General features: G+C 41.3%; 1 protein-coding gene across 6 annotated transcripts in view; it reads left to right on the top strand.

Annotated features, from left to right (window-relative positions):
• The first annotated feature begins 981 nt into the window (after positions 1-981).
• Cnot4 (CCR4-NOT transcription complex subunit 4) overlaps positions 982-14,218 on the top strand; it is a 111,035-nt gene continuing 97,798 nt past the window's right edge. For 4 of the 6 annotated variants that reach the window (XM_051151739.1, XM_051151741.1, XM_051151740.1 and 1 more), the window contains exon 1: positions 982-1,206. The gene's annotated coding sequence lies outside the window, so the exon portion shown is untranslated. The remainder of the gene's footprint in view (positions 1,207-14,218) is intronic. The other 2 variants (XM_051151743.1, XM_051151744.1) reach the window with 1 other exon arrangement.

Consider the following 14,218-nt stretch of genomic DNA (forward strand, 5'->3'; position numbering starts at 1 on the left):
ACAGATTTGTGCTTTGCATTCTGTCGTATGTTCCAAGCACATGGCACAGAACTGGGCATCAAGGAGGAGCTGAGAATGTCAACGAACAGGTGCCGAACATAAGGCCATAAGGTGGACTGCCCGATCCGGGAGCGCCACTTCCCCCAGAGTTCTGGGAGGCAACCCGGAAAGTCAAATAAATTGACTGATTTTGCTATTTAGGATTTCTTAGTACTCAAACCGGCTGCGGTTGCATTCTGTCCTTTGGGAGCGTGTTTATTTGTGCAGTTTGGAGATCCTGACGCACACATCTATGCAGGATGGATGGCAGCCAACAATAGTTTGCAGTGAAGTCCGCATGCTGTTCACATAAACAGCAACACCACAGCCTACTGCTTACTCGAGTTCTCTGGAGAAACGTGCATCTGACAATTCAGGTATTTCTTCACTGGCGACTTTACCGTAAGGAAGAGATCACGCGTGCTGGTGGCAGGACGCTCAAAGATCGAGGAACGAATTAATGCTCACTTTCCCAAAACGTATGAAATCCCCACGCTCGATCAAATCCCGCGCTCTAGCAATACTTAACCTGATTCCACTTCCATAACGCCCCCGTCAGATACCCATCTATGGAGGGCGGGGCAGAAAAGAGATGCCCTCGGCCCCTTCAAATCAGCTAAGTTTCGTAGAGTTTTGGTTTCCCACATTTCAGCAAGCATTAATGAAAACCACCGACCACATGACACTGTAGCCGTACACGCGGGCAGAGGAGGAAGCAAAACAAGAAGAAAGCCGGAGCTCCAGTAGCCACGTGAGTACGAGCTCCCGAGCGCCTTCTCCAGTGATGACTTCAATTCCCAGCCTGCCCCGGGGCAGTTACTCTCCGAGGACTACAACTCCCAGGGTGCAGCGGACCAGTCCGCCGCAACCTCCCACTCGGCCGCCTGCCGCTCGTCCCGCCCCTCCTCCGCCCCTCCCAGCCGGATCGGCATGCGCCTGCGCACCGGAGGCCGGAGGAGTCTTACCCTAATGTAAGATGGTGGCCCGTCTAGCTGTGGAACCCACCGAAAGCTGAGAGTCTCTCTCTCAGCCGTAAAGGTCGGACTCACTGAAGCAGTCAGGCCCGGTTCTGAAGAGTTTTTTCGCCGACTCTCGTTCATTGGTCTCCTGTGAGGACTCGGCAACGCGTGGAGTCCGGCTAAGAGAAAAGCGAGGCAAGGCAGGCGGGTGAGTGTCTGCGGGGCTGGGCTTAGGGGAAACCCGGGGCTGACCGGCTACGAGAGAGCGGAGGCTTCGCTGGGACTGTGCAGGCCGCACCCCCCTTTCTCCCCACCCCCCGCCTCGTCTTCACCCTCCTCCTCCTCCTCCGGCTGCCTCCTCCTCCTCCTCTTCCTCCCTCTCCCCTCTACGCCACAGCAGTTACCACCAGGAAAAGGCAGCCGGGCTGGAGGCAGCGCGGCGGCGAGCGCCCAGCTCTCTCCTTCGAGAATTTCTTCAATTGGGGACTCAAGAGGGCTTCCAATCGCCAGCTTTCCCCCGCATTTTTCTGGCAAGAGTATCCTTAGGAGTCGGTCCTTCTTGTTTCCCCAGCCCCCGGTTCCCCTCTGACGTCCTTTCCTACTGGCCCCGGTCTCCTCAGGCAGAGCTATCACTTCCACTCTGACGGGTGCTGCTGCTCATTGCCCACCCGTCCTGCTTGGTGCTTGGGTATTCTGCCTTTTGGGGGGGTGGGAGGCCCTCCTCCCCTCCACTAATGCCGCTCAGGATCTAGCCTCTGCCCCCCTCTAGTGCTTGCAGTCAGCCCCCAGTCTGTCTGCCAGACCCGAGCTGATTCCGACTTGCAGTCTCCTTTAACTCCATCTGTCTGTCATCTTAAAGCCACCCCGTGAGTATCTAAATCTTGCTGCTGCCCCGTTGCTCCGTGTAACCCACCTGTTTCTCATCCTTCTTGAGAATTGTCGGTTCCTTCCCTGTTCCCAATGCAGGTTCTTTGAGCACACACTTCCAGAAAAGGGGGGATGCCCCGTGTGGTTACTTGAAAAGTAAAGGAGGTTGGGAAGTGAATGAAGTGAGGTAGGGTATTATTAACGTTAAGAGAAAAGATCTTTCTTCAGGCTACTCAGGAAAGGGATGCTTTGCATTTTGTGAGCTATTTGTTGCTCATGCAGTCTTTTGGGACCACGGCATTTTACCTCTCTTTTTCATTTTCGCCCTTCTCCATGCCACTCAGCTTTCTCCTGAATTGCCTTTCCCCAGGACACTTGATGTTGTCTCTGATTATACCCATAAAGATTAGCCTAGCATTTCAAACAAGATGAATCTGACACACACACACTTCACCCCTGGACACCACATGCAAATACAAATGATATTTTGATTATATGTGGTTACACATTCCTTTTATATTGATTAGTGGCTCTGTTATATTGATGTTTATGTTAATTGATAACACTTATTTGGGTGGAGATTTCCTGTCTGGCTAGTGTAAAATTGACTCCTCCCCCCCCTTCTCTCTTTAGACCTGGAAAGTTCCCTCTTTTAACATTTCTAGGATAGGAGATATAAGAATAAGTTGTATGGAAAAACGCATTGGGTATGTATGTAAAAGAGAAGTAGATATTTTGGGGTAAACTTAAATTCTTTTTTTTTTTTTTTCATAGAAAAGAAGGGGACTGAGAAAAGAAGTCACAAAGCTGTGCGCACGCATGCTTTCAAGGGTACTTAGCTCTTATTACTTGCAGTAAGAACTAGAAACTCAAGAGCAAGGATGGCTTATGGCCTCTATGGTTTAGTAGAAGCAGAATTGAAATGTACCAGTTTGCATAATGAAAAGTCAGAGCCTTCGTTATAATACACCTCAGTGAAATAAAGAATTGCCAGAAAAGCATATAGGATTATGTAGGTCAGATACACACATGTCAAGTTTAAACATAAGACATTGCATTCTTAATATATATGTAAAAATATTTTAAACTCACAGTAACAATCTCATAATGTAGTATGTTTCTTATTGGACATACTGCAAAATCAGTAACAGCTTAAGTGTAAATACAAATGTAGTTCCTCTAGTCACTTCTGTACATTACTGAGTTAGTGTAAGTTTTACATATTTTACCTGTAAAACTTGAATATTCTTATATTTGATATTATATTCAGTTATTGCAAAGAAGTCTTTAAAAATATAAAGTAAGGTTAGAAAAGCTGTAAAGCTTGCTTCTTTCTGTTTTTCTCTCTTTTTTTTTTCTTTTTTAGGCAGAGTCTTTTTTGTTTGTTTTCAAGACAGAGTTTTTCTGTGTAGCCTTGGCTGTCCTCCTGGATTCACTTTGTAGATCAGGCTCAAAGCGATCCATCTGCCTCTGTCTCCCTTAGTGCTGGGGCTAAAGGCATGCGCCACCATGCCCAGCTATGGCAGGGTCTTTATGTAGTCCTGACTGGCAAGGTATATCAGGCTGGCCTTGAACTTGTAGACATCCGCCTACCTCTTCATCCTAGTGATAAGTGTGCCTTTCCACGCCTGGCCAAAGCTCCATCGTTCCTTTCAGCCACATAAGTACCTGTTTGGCAAAGCTGAGTAAATCTGTATTCTTCTGAGAATTGGAAGTAACTGATATAGCAAGCTTTGTCTTTAGCTATACCTTGAACTTAAAAAAGGAAATAATACTTCCCATTTAGCTCATCAAAACGTGTCTTTAACTTAAATAAAGAGTAGATGGATGCCAGTAGAAAGCTTGCCACTCTGGACAGTCTTGTTTGGGTACTCTTGGCAGTTGTGCTCGGCTGAACTGTAAGCAGCACGTTCTAAGAGAGGACTGTTTGTCTGGTAGAAGGGGGTGAGTAATTTTTAATGCTTTTTTTTTTCTTTTGTAAAGTATTTGCTCAGTTAATGTCTTAAGTAAGTTTTCCTCCTTCTCTACTGGGGTCATCAAAGTCTTGCTTCTAGCTTTGGGAAATAAAAGTGAATTTACGTAGGGGTCTTTAGGGTGTGTAGAGAAGATGTAAAACGTTCTTTGACACATTGATAGGAAGTAGGCTGAAATTTATAAATATTTTTGTGTAGTTTTTATTTGTAGCATTTTCAACATGGCAGTTTCATACTTAAATGCTTTTCTTTGCCAAACCGGATAGTTGACGCCTTCAGATGAAAAGATTGTATAAGGTCTTTAAACGTGAGTTAAAGTTGGCTTACTATATAATTTTTCCAAAAGGTGCATAGATAAATCTTTAATTTGATTAGGATGAGAGATATAGCTAAGCAGCAAAATACAAAATGAAGCTGTTTTGTTACACTGGCCCACTTCCTTCGAGATGGGGGTACCAGAGATGGCTTGCTTCTGTTGTTCTGACACAAGGTCTTAACTGTAGCTCAGGCTATCCTGAAACTGACTGTAGAATAAGCTGCCTTGGAGCACAGGGCAGCCCATCCTGCTTCGGCTTCCTTGGGCTGGAACTACAGGTGTGAGCTACTGTGTAGCTAGTACTGGATAACTAAGTGCTTTGTAAAAGACAAGGCATTGCCTAAGGACGAACTTTTAGCGTTAGGGGAGTTTTACTTATTTATTTTGTGTGGTACAAGCCTGGACCGTGGAGCTTTGGCATGCTAGACAGTAGCTTTCAGGAGAATGTTATTGTAAAAAGGATTTTGTGTCTTAATAGAATGAAAAACAATTCATTTAAGCAGTTTGGTTTTAGAAGGATTTTTTTCCCTTCTTCCGTATTCCCTCTTTTAAAATGAGGCTGCACTCTTCATTTTAAAGATTATTTTTTTTAATGTGACTGCAAGTAATTCTTGATTGAACTATGTTATTGTTTTTGTAGACTTCGACGTAGGTTAAATTTGTGAAAGCTTCATTCTGCTGAAAATTCAAATAGTTCTGTCACTACCTATAGTATTGCCTTGACTTTTTGTGAAGGAAGTTATAGTGAACTCAGTTGGTTTTTAAACAAAAACAGTAGGGAAATAGGTTATAGAGGGTTTGCTGTTCTAGAAACAGTATAACTAGAATGTACTACATACATTTCCCAAAGGATTTATTTTAATCTAAATGGAACTTGTAAATGGTTTTCATCCCACTGGAATAGCATGTATCAGATAAAACTTGTAACACATTCTAACATTTTATAAACTTTATGTTCCCTCAGAGTTATTAAGAAAGGTCTACAAATGCCCATTCTTGAAAAGAAAGTTGCAGGAAACATGGTAACTTAAAGATTTGATGTATTTTTGTTTCTCTAAAGTTGAGAGTTCACTAATAATTTGCTTCTTTGATCAAGTGGTGGGTATTTACACATTTTATTTCAAAATAATTTTTAATCTCATTTTGTAGACGTCTTTAGTTGAAAGATTGTGTAGAAAATGCCAGATTTTCCCAGGGTAGTTATCTAGTGGGTTCTGGCACACTATTCCTTCACAATTAAAAAAAAAGCCTCTGCATTTGTGCGTTCATACAGATTCATGTGTGTGGCCTGGCCAGAGAGCAACTTCAGGTGTGAACTTTAGGAATGTGGACAGAGTCTCTCATTGATTTGAAACTCACCAATTAGGCTAGATTGACTGTCCATTAAACCCCAGGGTTCTTGTCTTTGCCTGGCCAGGCCTGGGATTGCAAGTGCACACCATGCCCAGTGAGTTGTTAAGGACAGAGCTCAGATCCTCACACTTGTAAGGTAAATGCCATGTAAGCCCCCGTCTCCCGCCCTGGGTCTTTAAGTTTGGTGAGTTTCTTTATTTGTTTGTTTTGTTGTCCCCCCAGAGTTGTTTATGGACAATTTCAGCATTATTTTTTGTCCCCTTATAGTTTCGTTTAGTCTTTCTGTGCTGAGGAACACATTTCAGGCTTTGTGCTTATGCAGCAAACTACTTAGCTGCGTCATGTTGTCATCTAATAGCACGATTTACTTTTATTGGAAGAAAAAGCCTAAAGTAAAGATGCACAAGTATAAGGGGGTTTGTGATGTTTTTCTTTTTTGTCTCAGTATATTTGGGAGGATGGATTCTTCGTTATTAAGTTGTTTATATAGGAAAATTCTCCTGTTTCAAGCTTCTTGGATTAAATGATATGTAGATGATGTTTTGTTACTAGATAAGCCTTGCTACTTGCAGAGCATATGTTTTAGATACCTGCTCAAAACCTTTTTGTTTGTGGTCACTAGAAATCCCATCTCTTAAGAAGTTAAGCAGTTATGGACTAGAATTAGAAATTAAAATTATCAAATTCACGTGTGTGCAAAGCCAGTGTGTAAAAACAATGATTAATAAATACCAGGCATAGTGGCACATACCTTCAGTCCCAGCATTTGGGAGGCAGAGGCAGGTGGATTTCTGAGTTTGAGGTCAGCCAGAGCTACAAAGTGTCTCAAACAGAACAAAACAAAGGTTGAGGTAGGAAAAACTCAGCAGTAAACTTCAAAATCCAAATGTAATTGAAAAAAAAAAAAAAAAACCCAAAACAAAAAAGCCCAACCCAAAACATTGCTTAAAATACTAGGTGTTATATCACTGAAGGAATTAGCAAATGATGATGCAGGAAAAGCAGGGATTGAGTTGGAATGGTAGCTGCACGCTGACTACCCACGGGTTAGGGTATTCCCTAACAATAACAGATACATTGTCTAAGCCAAGTATCTAGACATTCTTAAGCTTGTTTTTCTGTTTCTCAGTAAGATGTTATTTTCTGATCATTTAGAATCTGTTTAAGTCATTTCCTGTTAGGGTATCAGGTGTCTTTAGATTGTGAATTTACTGAATTGACATTGGCTGATTTAGGTCATTCAGCCTTGGTTGTAGCAGCTTTTTCTCCATTGAACAAACTTTTCTGAGCTGGGCTTGGCGGTACATGCCTGTAATCCCAGCACTCGGGGAGGTAGAGACAGTAGGATCTCTGAGCTTGAGGCCAGCATAGTTTACAAAGAGAGTCCAAAACAAAACAAACAAAAACAACCGAAACCAAAACCTTTTCTGCTTCCCATATTATTCTTATGACTTTTCTTAGTTTTAAAAAACTTTTAGCAATTGTCTAGACCGTTTTGTGGATTTTAGAATTGAATAAAAATGTGTAATATAGACAGTGTGGCTTAGGTGACAAGATTAATTTTGCTTCTCATGGAGATTTCTTACATTTTGATATATATTCCTCCAGTTTACTTTGGTTAACTTGCAGAAAAGAATAAAGATGCTGCAAGTTCCCTGTCAAATTGGATCTTTTTAGAAACCTTTCTTTTATGGTCAGTGTATATCTAGATATTTGTTGGGTAGAGAAGTTAATTACAGTCTAGGCCTGGTGGTACAGGTATGTAATCCTGTCTGCTCTAGAGTGAGGCACCATGCTCTTGAATTCAAGACACATGCACACACGCACACACGCATGTGTGCGGGTGCACGCCAGTAATTGTAGCTAGGCATGGTACTATAGACCTGTAATGTCAGTACTTGGAAGCTGACTTGGGGTTTAATAGTAAGACCCTGCTTTAAAAAACCAAACCATACCTTTTGTTTGTCCCAGACCCAGTTCAATGCACCGGTATCCACAACAGAAAAACAAAAACCAAAAACAAACCTGAAGAAGGGCACTAAAAATTAATTAATTTGTTTTTTTGAGACAGGGCTTCTCTGTGTAGCCTTGGCTGTCCTGGACTCCCTTTATAGACCAGGCTGGCCTCGAATTCACAGAGATCCGCCTGCCGCTGTCTCCCAGAATGCTGGGATCATAGACATGTGTCACCATGCTCGGCTGAAAAAGGGTATTATAATATGTTTTGTGTATATTTAAAATGAAGTTAAGACAGTATCACATTTTTTAAAAATCTGGGGCAGGGAGCTGGGATTTGAATTTAGAGCTTATGTGTGCCAAGAAAGAACTCTTATCACTCAGCTGTTTTCCCAGCCCAAGTATTTTTTTAAAAATAAAACTGTGGAATCGGGCGGTGGTGGCGCACACCTTTAATCCCAGCACTTGGGAGGCAGAGGCAGGCGGATCTCTGTGAGTTCGAGGCTAGCCTGTCCTACAAAGTTAGTCCAGGACAGCCAAGGCTACAAAAAGAAACCCTGTCTTGAACCCCCCCCCCAAAAAAACAAAAACAAAAACCAAAAACAAGCAAACAAAAAAACCCCACAAAAACCCCAAAACAAACAAAAAACTGAAAAATTTTCAACAAATAGGAAGTAGTTATGGACTATGATGTAGCTGTGGACTGAGATGTAGCTTGACACTGAGCCGCAAAGATCGGTTCATCTCTGCCCCACTCTCTTTACCTTTTTTCTTGCTGCTCTTTGCCCTGACCACTTTGAATCAAATCCTAGTCATCACATTGTTTTCTTTTGTACTAGAACTCTTTTGACGTAATAAAATACTTGGAATTTTAATCAGGAGCATGCAGTCAGCTTTTCAAATGGCTGAGTGCAGATTGAGACCCACATGCTGGAAAGCGACAGTTTGTGTTTATCTTGACAAGAATGCTTTAGAGTAGTATACCGAGCACTGTCCAGGGCAGGGTTCAGATAATGTATATAATGTAAGTTCGAGTCTATTGTCTTTACATTGTAGGGGTCAGACAAAATGAAGAAGATGGACTCTGGACTCCAGAGTATCTCCAGAGGAACTTCCACACCTCCGTGTGGGGGATAGAAGCATGGGCAGCCCTTGGTGATGGGCTCAGCATGATGTCAGGGGGATGTAAGAAGGTGGAGTGTTCTGGAAGAAAATGTTAATCTGGGGGAATTGTAGTAGATTATTTTGTATAAGTAAAGTAGAGTTGGATTATGAAGTATATGCTTGGTTTATGAAGAATAAAGTTGAATTCAATGTGCAGAGCATTTAAGAAGCCCCTCTCCAAAAACAAAACAGAACAAAAAAACCACACACCAAAAATACTTGGTAAGGGTCAGGAATTGAAGGGTGCTGGTTTTTAGAATGATCAATTGTTCTTCCAGTACTGTGCAGAATAATCTGGGGTTAATGGCTGAGTTTTGTTGAAATATTAAAGACCAGTTGAAAAGTTATTCTGAGGAATGTTTCTGCAGGATTTGGCAGTAAGTTGTCTTTTGTTGTTGTTGTTGTTGTTTAAATATTTATTTTATGTGTATATGTGTGTACATGTATATGTCCTAAGTGTGTATAGGTGTCTTTGGAGCCAGAAGGGGGAGTTGGAGGTGGTCATGGTCTCCTGATGTAGGTATTGGAAACTGAGTTTAGGTCCTCTACAAGGGCAGTGAATAGCTGAGGCGTCCCTCTTGCCCTAGAGTCTCTTTTCTTAAGCTTCCTAAGTCCCTGAGTGGCACCAGGCTTAGATTAGAACATAGGACTAAGGAAATGTGTTGTACTTGTCTTTTATAGGAAACTGCAATTTTTTAATGCAAGGCCATTCCCTTACCTGTGCATTGGTAGTCTCATTATCCAGGCTGGTGTACAGCTGGGACTATTGGCCAATATAATTGGCTAAAATAGAAGCAGGGTTTTGGAAACATTGTTATTTAAATAACCAAAAAAAGAAAATTAGTTTTTTTTGGGGGGGGGGGGAGGAAAGGCTTTATTTGGCTTACACTTTTACATCCCAGTTCATCCCTGAAAGAAATCAGGACAGGAATTTAAACAGACAGGAACTGGGAGGCAGAAGCCGATGCAGAGACCATGGAGGGTGCTTCTTCCTGCCTTCCTCCCATGACTTGCTCAGCCTGCTTTCTTTTTTTTTGCTGATGTGCTTTTTTTTTTATTAATATATTCATGTTACATCTCGATTGTTAGCCCTTCCCCTGTTTCCTCCCATTCTTCCCTCCCTCCCATTTCTCCCCTTCTCCCCTCCCCTATGTCTGTGACTGAGGGAGACCTCCTCCCCTTATATATGCTCTCAGAATATCAAGTCTCTTCTTGGTAACTAGCTGTCCTTCCTCTGAGTGCCACCAGGTCTCCCCATCCGGGGGACATGGTCAGAAAAGGGGCACCAGAGTTCGTGTGAGAGTCAGATCTCACTCTCCACTCAACGGTGGAGAGTATCATGTTCGTCGGCTAGGTCTTGGTAGGGGTTCGAAGCTTACTGCCTATATTCTCCTTGGCTGGTGCCTTAGTTTGAGGAGGACCCCAGGATCCAGATCTGCTTGTCATAAAGTTCTTCTTGTAGGTTTCCAGGACCCTGTGTGTCCTACTATTTCCTCTTTCTTCCATGCTACTCTTGCCTAAAGTCTCAATCGGATATCCTCTCCTCTGACCCAGTTTCTTGGTAAGTAAAGATTTTCATGGTACGTATCCCTTGGACTAGTGAAAATGAGTTTTAAAAAATCATTTTATACATTCATCCACTGGGGGTTAGTGAGGAAACAAAGAAACATTAAGATAGTAAAAAGTAAAACTCCTCCTTCCCCCCTGGCCCTAAGACAGACTTTTACTTTGTAGAGCTACAAAATGTGCTGAACTTAGGGTGATCCTCCTACCTGTGTCTCCTGCAGTGTTGGGGTTACAAGTGTGTGCCTTGGTGCTTGCTCACTTTTTTACAATGAGAACCTTTTATCTCATTTGCTTCTATGTGTTTATTAGTACAAATAAGTTAGAAGATGGCTTATATTTGGATAATTATCAGGACAGCTTGATGAGGCCAAAAGAATGGCAGAAAATTCTGATGAATAAGGGTATTAAATATTGAAGGCTCCAACTTCCCTTAAGGATGTATAGGATTTTAAGGTCAGCAGGGTAGAGTATAAGATGAGGACGTTGTGTGCATGCGTGCACATGTGCGTGCGTGCGTGCGTGCTTGCTTGCATGTGCACACATGTTGCTGTTCTGAGACCCTTGAAAGTATTTTATTCAGTGTGTTGATCCTCATTAAGACCACTTCAAATATTGTGTATTTCTAGACAGCATGCTTCATTTTGTAAAGGAAATTTTCACATTTTACGGTTCTCTCCCCTTCTCTCTCCTCTTTCCTCCTTGTCTTGGCTCATGCTAACACGCACTGTACTATTGAATTACATCCTCAGCCCTTTGCATTTTCTTTCTTTCTGGAGACAGTAACTTATGTGTTCAGGTTAGCCTGAAAAAAAATCACTTAAAAATTACTTTATTTATTTATTGTGTATATGCATTCCATGGGGGCACATGTGGAGTTCAGAGAACAGCTCTTGGGAGTTAGTTGGATTCCAGGGGTCAAACTTGAGTCATCGGTTTGGTCCTAAGTGTCTTTACTTAATGAGCCATCTTGCCAGCTCCTGAAAAGTTACTTTGTAGCAGAGGATAACCCTTCAACTCCTGCTCCTGCCTCCACCTCCCAAGTGTTGGGATTAAGGTGTGTGCTACTACACCCAGCTCATTTTGTATTATTTATTTTTAAATTTTATATTTTGGTTTTGTGTGAATGTTTTGCTTTGTATGCATGTCTGTTCACTATGTATGTCCCTGGTCCCTGTGTAGAGGTCAGACTATGGTGTCAGATCCCCTGGACAGTTGGCTGTGATCTATTGTGTGGGTGCTGACAGTCAAACCTGGGACCACTTCAAGGCTAGCCAGTACTCCTAACTGCTGAACCATCTCTCCAGCCCCCTCACTTTGTATTTTAGCTTTTAAATGGTAGATGAATAATAAGTATATTTAATTTTATTTCTTGGTTTGTTTACTATCTAAGGTATTATTCTTATGCTGTATTTAAATTGTAGATCTTAAAGATTCTGACAGTCAAGGCTGAAACTGTCAGAAACCCAAGGTGCTTAGAATTTTAAATTTACACTTTTACCAGTCATTTTCTTTCTTGTGTTAGAAAAGTTAGGGTCTACCTTAATTCCATGAGTCTTGTAGCATTTGTTTAATATTGATAATGATAAAAACCAAGATGTAATTAGTACATTATTGAGAAATACAAGTTGATATCCCTAATTTCAAATCTCAAAATGCTCCCAAATCTGAAACTGGAACACTAACGTGGTAGTGTAGTGGGACGGACGTTCCATTCTGGCCTTCACATTACAGATCATAGTCAAAGCTGATAGACTAAAACTCAAAGATTTTCTTTTTCTTTTTTCTTTTCTTTTCTTTCTTTCTTTCTTTTTTTTTTTTTTTTTCAGACAGGGTTTCTCAGTGCAGCCTTGGCTGTCCTAGACTCGCTTTGTAGACTAGGCTAGCCTTGAACTCACAGAGATCTGCCTGCCTCTGTGCTGGAATTACAAGTGTGTGACACTGCACCCAGCTCTTAATAATAATTTTAAGGCAACAAGAGACTCTTGAGGATTATTATATGCTCTTTTCTTTCTTTCTTTCTTTCTTTTTTTTTTTTTTTTTTCGAGACAGAGTTTCTCTGTGCAGCCTTGGCTGTTCTGGACTCGCTTTGTAGAACAGGCTGGCCTCGAACTCACAGCAGTCCGCCTGCCTCTGCCTCTGCCTCCCAAGTGCTGGGATTAAAGGCATGTACCACCACTGCTCTTTTCTTTTTCAATTTTGATACTGGGGGTTCCTCACATGCAATAATTATGTGTTCTGCCAGCGAGCCACATCCTTAGCCCTAGCCTGTACTTTTTATTACACATTACTGAACTCTAGAACCAGGAGTGTTAGGGCATGCTTGTTGTAATCCAGCCACCAGGAGGCAGAGCAAGGAAGATTGAAGACAGCCTGATCTACACAGAGTTCCAAACTATAGAATGAGGCCCTGTGTCAAAAGAAGAAAAAAAAAAAGTAATTTTAAAAGCTTGCAGTATGTAAATTAAAAGTAAAATTAAAAGCTGGAGAGATGGCTCAGCGGATAAAAGCATTTTCTGCTCTTCCAGAGGAGCTATAGGTTCCTAGTGCCTGTGTTAGATAGCTTACAACTGCCTGGGACTTCTGGACTCTGTTCTTTCTCTCTCTTTCTCTCTCTCTCTCTCTCTCTCTCTCTCTCTCTCTCTCTCTCTCTCACACACACACACACACACACACACACTTATAAGTAAAAACAAAATATTTGAAAAAATTTAAAAACCTGTCATGATACTAAAGAAAATACTGTTTTTAAAGTACTTGCAATGAAGGACTAACTTAGATGCTTTTTGGTTTTTTGTTTTTGATTTTTTTCTTTTTGAAGCAAGGTTCTCATTATCTAGCCCCAGCTAGGTTGGAACTCACTATGTAGACTAGGCTAGTCTTGAACTCACAGAGGATCCACCTGCCTTTGCCTTCCCAGTGCTGGAAATAAAGATGCGTATCACCATGCCCAGTCTTAGATGGTGAATGGGTGTTTACTTATCTGTATATTTGTGTATTGTATGTGTGTTGGTGCCTACAGAGACCAGAAGAGATATTAGATTCTCTGAGACTGTAGGTGATGGGAACTGAACCTAGGTCCTCTGGAAGAACAGCTAGTATTCTTTTCAGCCCTGAGATAATTTTTTAATAGTTGAGAATTGTATTCAATTAGCCTGTGGTTTTCAATATGAGTCCTTTGAATTTTTTGTTTTGTTTTGTTTTGTTTTTAATTCATTGTTTCTGCAGGTAGGTGCAGTATTGGATAGAATCAGACAGTGTGACTCTTGGTTCTACTGCTTACAATTCACTTCCTAACCTAGGACAGTTATTTAACTGAATCTCAGTTTTATCACTTATATAAAAGACCTAGGTTTATTTTGTACAATAAATGAACTAATAGATTAAAAATGATGTTTGGTGCATAATAAGCCCTGGATAAAGGTTTGCTGTTAGAATACATTGGAAAGAATCAAGAAACTTTCAATTTTAAGTTAAATCTTTGTATTCAATACACTTTTTGTTGTTTTGGTTTGCTTTGTTGTTGTTGTTTTCCTAGGAGCTGGATGTATATGTTTCCAGTAGCTGTTTAGGCAAATGGAAATACAGGCAGTGTGTTTGAGGAATAATCAAAGAACTGGCTTGCTGGTATTCTTTTGAATCAGGGAGTAATAGAAAACAAAATTGGATAGATAAGATGGAAAATGATGATCAAGTGTTTTGAACTAAGGCAGCAATATGTAGTTGTGGTTGATAGAGGAATCGTTATTCTTTTTGTTGATGGAGGGTTTAAGTCAGGAGTATATAAAATATTATTCAGTGGAAAGTTTTGGGTTTTTTTTCCCTCCAGTTCTGGAGATTGAACCAACAGTCTCTCACATGCTAGGCAAGTATTCTGCCACTGAGCTACAACCCCAGTCCTACAAGACCATTTTGACTATTTCTGTGGCACCGAGTACTTGACATTGTATGGACAGAGGATTTCTTTTTTCTTTTGTTTTTTTGAGACATGCTTTCTCTGTGTAACCTTGGCTATCCTTGACTCACTT

The sequence above is a fragment of the Acomys russatus genome, chromosome 10, assembly GCF_903995435.1.
Source record: "Acomys russatus chromosome 10, mAcoRus1.1, whole genome shotgun sequence".
Classification (NCBI taxonomy): domain Eukaryota; kingdom Metazoa; phylum Chordata; class Mammalia; order Rodentia; family Muridae; genus Acomys; species Acomys russatus.